This window comes from Aulonocara stuartgranti (assembly GCF_965226115.1).
Source record: "Aulonocara stuartgranti genome assembly, chromosome: 23".
Taxonomy (NCBI): Eukaryota; Metazoa; Chordata; class Actinopteri; order Cichliformes; family Cichlidae; genus Aulonocara; species Aulonocara stuartgranti.
This window is the reverse complement of record NC_138958.1, coordinates 26,941,877-26,950,849: the sequence shown is the minus strand read 5'-3', so window position 1 is coordinate 26,950,849 and position 8,973 is coordinate 26,941,877.

The window sequence follows — 8,973 nt, the reverse complement described above, 5'->3', positions numbered from 1 at the left end:
GCAGCAACTCGTACCAGCTCAGGCCTTTAAAAGGACAGTGTACGTAACAGCAGCTGCATGTCCACAGACAAATATAATAATATAGTAATATATGAAAATATCCAGCCTCAGTAGTTTTAATAACACATATGATTAAATTACAGCACATTTGGGATCGTTTTATTGTTTTCATAAAACTATCGGAGGCTATAAATTCAGAGGCAACAAAGTTTAATGACCTGCGCTCACCTCGTGCTGGCCGGCGCTGCAGGTCTCACTTGCAGGTTAAATTAATTTTCTCCTCGCTCCCTCTCTCTCTGTCCCTCTCTGTGCCCAAAGTTATTTAATATCCACTCAGATTCTGATTCATTATTACCTGCTAGACCCCCACCACCACCCCTCCACTTCCCCACCTTCCAGATACAGCTTTGAAAGACCACCGTATCTCCGAGGCCTAATTAGAATTGAAAGTCTGCTCGTTTGGAATTGTCAACTCTCACCTCAAGCCTGGAAAACTTTGGCTTGCATTTCAAACACACACCTCCCCCCACCTCTGTCGCACTGTGAGATAACGTACACGATATAACTTTGCCGTGACCTTAGGTAAATGAACATTAATGTACGTGTACGCCAGGTTCTGTGTGTCTCTTTTTGTGTCTGTGTGGGTGTGTGTGTTGGGGAGTCAATTATATTAAAAAAAATGTGGATTAGCAGCTCTTCTTTTGCGTCTTTTCTTTTTTGAAAAAAATTATACCACAGAGGATATTTTCTTAACTCAGCATGCGGCCCATAAACATGACGATCCATCAGTCTTGGGTGTCTTGTTGGTGGGGTGGGTGTGTGTGTGGGGGGTTTGCTAGGGGAAAAAGAGACGGTTTGTTTTCACACTTAAGGAAGATATGAAATAGAGTGTCCTTAACTTAATCACCACCTTGTTTTACTACATTTGCATACATTTACATATTAATTGGACCACCGATTAAAATTGGTTTTGTAATTTTAATTAAGTGTCCACAAAGGTATATGATTAGCACTGTTTAATATACAGCCTGACATAACTAGAAGCAAAAAAAAAAAAAACCTCCCCTCCCAACACCTCTCTCCCACCATTCTCCTTTCAGAGAGGAGGGGATTACTTACAGGGGAAGCCTGCTTCATGATAGCCTTTTTTTTCCCTTCATTTTTTATGTTCAGTAGATTAGGCTGCCAAAGAGACCACAAAGGAGGGGGGCGGGGCCTCTGACTCATTGAGGATTTTTGTTTTCTTTGTTTTTTTTTAAAGATTCAAATATTGTAACATGGCGTTTTAGTGACAGTCGGCGAGTAAAGAGCCCCCTCTAAGCGACTTGTGAATTAGGCTGTGTTCACACTGTAACTGAAATGTGGTCCCAGTGCATCTTTTTAGTGTCACTTACACGATTTGCAGTAATCATCATCCAGTGTGTGCTGAAAGGCTGATGATGGTTAAGGGGCCCACAGCTGGAAAGGGCCAACACACTCAAAATCCCTGCAGAGCTTTTTCTTTTTTAGGGGGAAGGTGTTTTTATTTCTTCTGCCCATGAGTTTTGACAGTGATTAAGTTATTGTGTAATCCCAGGATGAGGCCACAGGAAAAAAGATGTGATTCCTTCCTCGGCTGCAGCACAGTTTAATTCATCATTAAGAATCTTTTTTTTTTCTTTTCCGTACATACATTCCCAGGTGTTTGCAATCCATCAGTAGTAGTAGTAATAGAAGTAGTAAGTAATGATATTGTTAATTGGTGCATATAAGGGGCTTCTCTGAAAGTACAGGGTGTATCAAGAAGAATCATCCGCTATCAAAATGCTTTAATTCTGCAGCCAATTCAACGGTGACAATCAAAACGTGCACTGTTAGAAAGAGCAGATTCGTGAGTTTCACGTGGTTCCTGGTAGGTAGCATAGCAACAGCAGTAGCTGCAGACACGCTTGCAAAAGTGTGGGACAAGATTGAATATCGTATGCACATATAGTTGACTTGCAGTACAACTTTATTTTCAGCCATGTCTTTTAAACTGCAGTGTCTGTGTCCATTATTTAAAAAAATATAGCCCTTTGAAATCAGAAATCTGTTAATAAATATCAGAACACTATATTGAGTTGGGACAGGACCACCAAGGCCCACACCAGGACCCACATGGGCCTTTTCTAGAACTGGCTCGAGGGAGAGTCTCCTATGTCCCTGCGCCTGACAAGGTTGTTAGACTCCAAGATCTCCTTGGAATTAAGTGTTCTTACCCCTTCCCCTGTACCAACCTCTTGTGCTGTCAAGCTGTCAATTTATTGGTTGATCCTTGTTCCTACCTTCACCATGGGTAGGGACTGAAAGAATAAGATTATGGTACATGCGATTGAAATTAGATAACTGAGAGAGGCACAGAGCTCTCCCCCACACTGAAAAAGAACCAGTGAGGTGGTTAAGGTATCTGACAAGGATTCCTCCCAAAAGCCCCACAGGTGAAGTGTTTTAGGGATGTCCAAAGGGGAAGAGGATCCAGAGCAGATGCAGCTAGAGAGAATATGTCTCTTAGCTGACAGATGTGTTGCTCTGTAGCAACACATGAACCGGGTTCTGGTTAGACGAGCCCACCACTTGCTGAAGATCTACCAGAGAACAGACGAGCACAACCCTCGCTAGTCCGACTGTGGGAGGAGAGACTCACCAGATGCCTTCAAAATGAGTACATTTTCTAATGTTTATCTGGATTTGGGTCTGAAGGGTAACAGTCCAAGCAGTCCAAGTCTGGGCCACCGCTTCCAGCTCATCTGGGTGGGAAACTGAGTCATTCCCAAGTCAACCGAGAGTTATAATCTCTCTAGCGAGTCCTGGGTCTACCCTGGGACTGGTTAAATACGCCCAAAACACCTCACCTGGGAAGCACCCTAGTCAGATCCCCAAGCAAACCTTAACTGGTTACTTTTGAATGACCAAGCTCATCATCTTCTGTCTAAGGATGAGCCCGGCCACCCATTGAAGAAAGCTTATTTCTGCCTCTTGTATCTGTGACCTCATTCTGTTGGTCACTGCTAGAGCTCGTGACTGTAGATGAGGGTAGGGATGTTGATTGATCACTTGGAAGAATGAAAAACTAAAAATGTTAGGTGGGACAACAAAGTGAGGTCTGTGTGTGGGGGTACACTGGCTTTTCCTTTTCTAGAGCTAGTGTGACGTATTTATATGTTCACATCTACTGTCTGTATTGTTGTTGCTCTTACACAATCTGTGAGGAGATTTTGCACAAGTTTCATACGTATAGATGATATTTTGCGATACTGTACATCTGCATGTTGTGCTCTTGTCTGTATGCAGACAAGTCTTCAGCTGGGAAAAATTTGAGAAGTTTTCTCTCCCACACTCTTAATGAGCACAGCTTTTGCCAAGTCAAATGGCCTGACATGTAACAGAGAGACTTGCGCACCATTTTTCTGATGTAATTACAGCAGAGTTGGGGTATCATACTGGGGACTTTTCAGAAACGTAATATTACCTCATTTTGTCTTTGGTGTGGTCTGGAAGGTTTTTCAGAGGCATTTGGAAGCATTTTACTCATAAAATACTTAACCATTTAAGTGATAGGATTCAGTTTCCTGGGCTCTGTCCCTGCTGCCAACCGCAAAAGATTGAAAACTGAGGCGGGGGGGGGGGGGACTGCAGGAGGTTGGTACATTCTCCCCTGTCATGTCCCGTGCCCCTTTTCACTGTCTTAACACAATAGAAAAATTGTGGTATTTTTTTGTTGTTGTGTTTTTTTATCGAACAATGCTTTGAAATTTCTAGAAACTGGAGCTCTCTGTTGCCAACTATCACCCATGCATGTTCCAGGATTTGTTTCTTTATTTCTACCCTGAGCCAACGCAAGTTTCAAAAGACAAAAGGAGGCCTCTTCTTCCACGATAATGTCTGGCATGGAGCGAGTCCTCTCATTACTCGTACCCACCTCTGTGATGACGAGCGTTTCTGTCATCCAGTCCAATCCTCAAAGCTGTCTTTTGGGAGCCCCCTGGGTTATGGCATTAGTTTAGCTTTCTTCCTCAATCCACCCTCCTCCCTCTGCTTCTTTTGCTCTTAAATTGCTACTTCTTGAGTTACTAAGCTGTTCTAATAGGTGCAAACTGCACGGACTCTCTGTCCTCAGATGGGACGCACCTCTCTCGATTTCTGTTTTGTGGGTATAGAATAAAGGGCTATCCCACTATGCGCCCCTGTCACACGCGATGCCGGGCTCGGCGTGGAGATTTCGCCTGGCTCCCGAACAGCGTCCTCAACGCCAAAGATTTAAATCTGTTTCCTATTTCTTGCTTCGCTGTTGACATCAGAATGTTCCAACCTCAGTGTTTTATGTGTGCTTGTACCCCCCGAAACATCTAAAACACACACACGTTCACATACATGGGACACTTACATAATTACACACATACATTTAGAGAAAACACACACACACACAGGCATCTGAAAGCACACTTACAGTCACATAAAGCCACATGCATGCAGAAACACATGCAGGCAAGGTGATCATGTACTGGAATAGAAACTTTGCCTGTTGAGAGCAGAGACATCCCACTGAGCTGCTTTATAGGACATGTTAATTAGCCGTGAATGATCAGCAACCATCGGCTGTCACACTCACACACCTTTTCAAAAAAAAAATGTCTTTACTCTGTACCCCTTGAAACTTAAGTAGGAGAAACCCTTTAAGCTTTTCTCTGAACAGAGCGGTTTCTGTCATATTTCAGGCCATGCTAATTGAACTAAATGACAGTTTGTGCCACAACTTCATTGACATATACTCAGGTGTCAAAACCCGTTATGCAGGGTACAGAGGAGGTCGTAAAATGTCAGGAAAGAGACTGAAAAAGGGAGACATGCAGGAAAAGACCAACAAAAATGATCACAAAAATCATTAACTGAGGAGGATGTTTTCAGGATAGCAGAGACAATCTGATGGGGAAAAGCTGAGACGAAATAAACACCAGAGAGTAATTTTAAGTACGGTGTTATTTTTGGGGGGTAATTTTGTGTGAAAACAAACAACATTTAACTATCTTACATTATAAGTACTCTGTACTTTTTGGGGTGTGGGCCATATCATGAGGCGCCTAACCACTTGGCTAACTTCCAGATATTGTACAGGAAAGAAGCCGCTCCTTTCCAGAGTTACGTTTAATTGTTTGATAGTGACTGTGAAAGAGAGAAATAAGTCACTTCATGCTCCTTGTTTCTTCGTCTAGGCTGGTAGGTTTGAACAGTCCTTATCACATTTATATTAGTAAAATTAAGGGGCAGTTAAAAAAATAGAACATCAACATAATCAATATTACATCACAACATATAAAAAGGGCAGATTAATCCACTGCATATAATGGCCTGCACCCTGAAAGTTCAGCGTATTGACGATGTAAGAAGGAGAAATATTGTTTGTTTTTCTTTGAGACACGTAACATTTCTCACACAGCGCTTAAATTTATTTACTTACTAAACCTTCACTACCTTAAGTATTTAAAGTCAAATATAGTTACATTGTTATTTCAAATAAATTATATTAAAAGTCCATTTAAACACAGGGGAGGGCAGGCCATGTTATAAAGTGTAACCAAAAAATTAGTTCACCTAAAATATTAAAAATAGACATCAGAGTTAGAGTTTACAGGTTGGTCAGGGGCAGATATTATTTTGTCTTTTCTGATTCTAATTGAAGATTAAGATCTTGGACAAGGAGATTTTTGGATGATAAAAACTGGACTTCAGCCATGTGATTGGTGAGAATTTAGCTTTAAAACTGTGGAGAAGCAACAAATGTGTCCTCAGACAGTTCATAGCCTTTCATGTTTAGCATGTAGTTTCTGACATCCTATATGACAGGCAACAAGACGAGCTGAAGAAAAAAGGGTAAGAAGTTCTCGATCTTTATGGCTGAGAACTTGGGAGCTAAAACAGGCGCTTCAAACTGTCACACAGGAGGCCACCTTCACTTTCCCGCAGGCCTGTGGGAGTGAAGGCGACCGTGAGCATGCTGTGCAAATCACAGACGCTTCTGCTGCACACCATCACACTACATAGGTGGCATGGGTGATGAATACTGCTCCCCCCCCGATGCCTGAGCATTATCATAAATAAAATAGAGCACAAACACCAGCCTTTGCGCACTAATGGAATTTGTCAACATGAAAGAAGTGTTATTGAGCTCCGCAGCTCCCTCTCTTCTCTTTGCTGATGCCTTGCCAAATACTTATCCCCTCTCTGGTGAGCATTTAGCGTTAACTCGCGGTAGCTCCTGGGAATCGCACAGGCGTAATGAAATTACCTCGGCACAAACAAATAGGGTCAAACTCTCAAGGAGACGAGCATTAGGGCCGCATTTTCCTAATTACGTGGCGCATTCTCGTGGCTGTCTTGCGGAAGCCGCGGGATCTCCAGGACGCCACCATGTCCAATCCAGGGTAAACACGCCACCAGGAGAAGAGTTGAGGAAATTATACTAAGCAAAATGGGATTACAGTAAACAACTCCTAATGTTTTGTCGATTTGCGGCTGATAATTAAGCAGATTTCACGCTGATTTGCCGAAAGAGCGACGATACATCAGCAGGATAGACGATGAAGCTGGAAGTCTGGATGTTCTTGTGCGTCCAGCAGAATGCCAGCACCAGTTATTCGGTATCTCTTTGCACCTGTGGTGAGAAGAGAGGACACGTGCATGAACATATGAGTCGATACCCACCCCCACCCCCACAGCTGCGGTGCTGTCCTTGATCATAATGTCATTTCTTTACCATAACAATGCTATCAGATCTGTTTTCTCCAATTCGTCTCACCTGTGTTATCACTGGCAGCAGAGCAAGAGATGCCATTACCTACATGACCGTGACAGAGCGTTTTGTAATTATTGAGCATGCCTCTGTGGTAATTACTTCAGTTTACTGAATTATAAAAGCTGAGAAGGAGGGGAGAGAAGAGCCACGGCCCCGAGCTGAGACAGAAATATTCTTCCGGAGGCTGAAGAGCTGAGAGACTTTCCTTGGCAGCGGTATTATCACATACGCTCATCTGCCAGAGACTGTTGACAGAAAATATGCCCTATCAGCAGAAAGAACCACTTTTTTTTCCCTTCTCGTTCTCCCGCAGCCCACCATCTCCCCCCTCCCGCCCCCCGCTCTTCGCGTCGCCACCCGCGCGCCCTGACAGTCTGATGAAAGACAAAGCTCCCCAGTGAGGGATATCAATAAATCAGACAAACCAACAGGAGCGGAGACCACCTATTTCGCCTCCTACATCAGCCTCGCCTGAGACGCCGTCACAGGGTTGTCGCATGTTTTTGTGTTTCTCTGGCTTTTGTTGGCCACCTACTCTGGCGCTGGCGACGACAACAGCTATCCTAGTTGGTAATCTCCCTTTCTCTCTCACTGTCTCCCTCTGTGCTCGAAATGAGCAAATCGAGGGTGGATTATGCCCGCTAATGTGCTTGTTAATTTGGGATGTATTCAAAGGTAAATTGGGACTGACTTTCTCTCGGCTGGGGAGGAAATATGTGATGTGAGGAAATAACTTACCAAAGACCAAAGTTTACACCATGTGAGGTCAAACGGAAACACTAATACCAATGCTCAAGCCAGATTTTAGTGAGTGTGGTGCATGCTGTATTGAAAAATGGTCTTTGGAAAGGTCAGAGGGCAGGTTCACTTCACCCAAAAGACACCTGAGCTCCTCCAGCATGGCTAATGCTGCAGTTTGTGTGCAACTCTGACCGGGTCAGTGCTGCAGCCTTTTATCTTCTCTCAGAGATGTGTGTAATATCTGGACATCTGGACGGAACAGCTTGGCTGGCATTGTTTTCACCTTGTGAGCCTATGTTTGTGTCACCGTAGAAAAATGTGACAAAATGGGGTCCTGAAGACAACTGCTGCAAAGGGAACTACCTCAAAAGGAGTAATTTATTCTGAGTTCCTAGTACTTTGGCAGGTATGTATTTGAGGGATGTTAGTGACTAGTTGACTAGATGTTCAAAGGTTGCTGCACCCGCTGGTTTGTTTTATTAACTGATTATCCAGTTCAGGGATGCGGGAGGGCAAGAGCCAGCTGTCACTGGGTAAGAGGCAGGCTAAACCCTGGACAGAGCAGCAGTCCAGGGTTTAATACAGAAAAACAGACAACCAGCCATGCTCACATTCACACCTAAAGTACCTAACATGGACCACATAGCCTAGCATGCATGTCTTTGCACTGTTGGAGGAAGCCCTCGTGCCACTGCGCTGCCTGAGATGTTCATATGTTACTACGTCAGGAATACTGGTCAGTTAGCCTAAGTATTCCTGCTTTTTTAATGAGTCATGCCAGTTAAGTATTTGGGTTTGAGCCAGTACTAGCTCTTTGTGACAGGAAATCGGCCTGGCTGACCAGGACAGTGCTTTGCTGAAAAAAATGAAGGCTCCAATGCCGGCTCTATCAGAGTTAACGGATATGTAATTTCAGCATGTTTAAGTTAACCTGCAAAGAAAGAAGGCACTGCTGCTAATACTGCTAACACGTGTGCAAAGTTTAGCACTCTGCAAAGTGCCAGACACGTAAGTGACATTTAAAACCACAATCACCTAATGAAGAATGTTATTAATTGTTTCAAATGGCTCTTAATTGTAGATCGAATATCTGTTTAGACAGTGTTCTGGCTTTTAAACAACATGCCTGACTGTATGGCTACAACATACATGCCATATACAGTTCTATGTTGGGATTTTGGCTTCAATAACAAAATGTTCACCCAAGGAAAATCCAGCGTTCCTCGACTGGCTGGTTAGTGGTTGCTAGAGATTGCTTGCAATTGCCAGGTAAAATTAGTTGAAGAGATATACATGCGATGTTGCCCCACAAACCTCCTTAGGATCGCTTTAGTTGGTATCTCGTCTGCAAACACCGCCTAATTATTCATCAAGTGGCAGAAACTGGAAATCAAGACCGTTCGCCTTCAAAGTAAAAGTTGCAC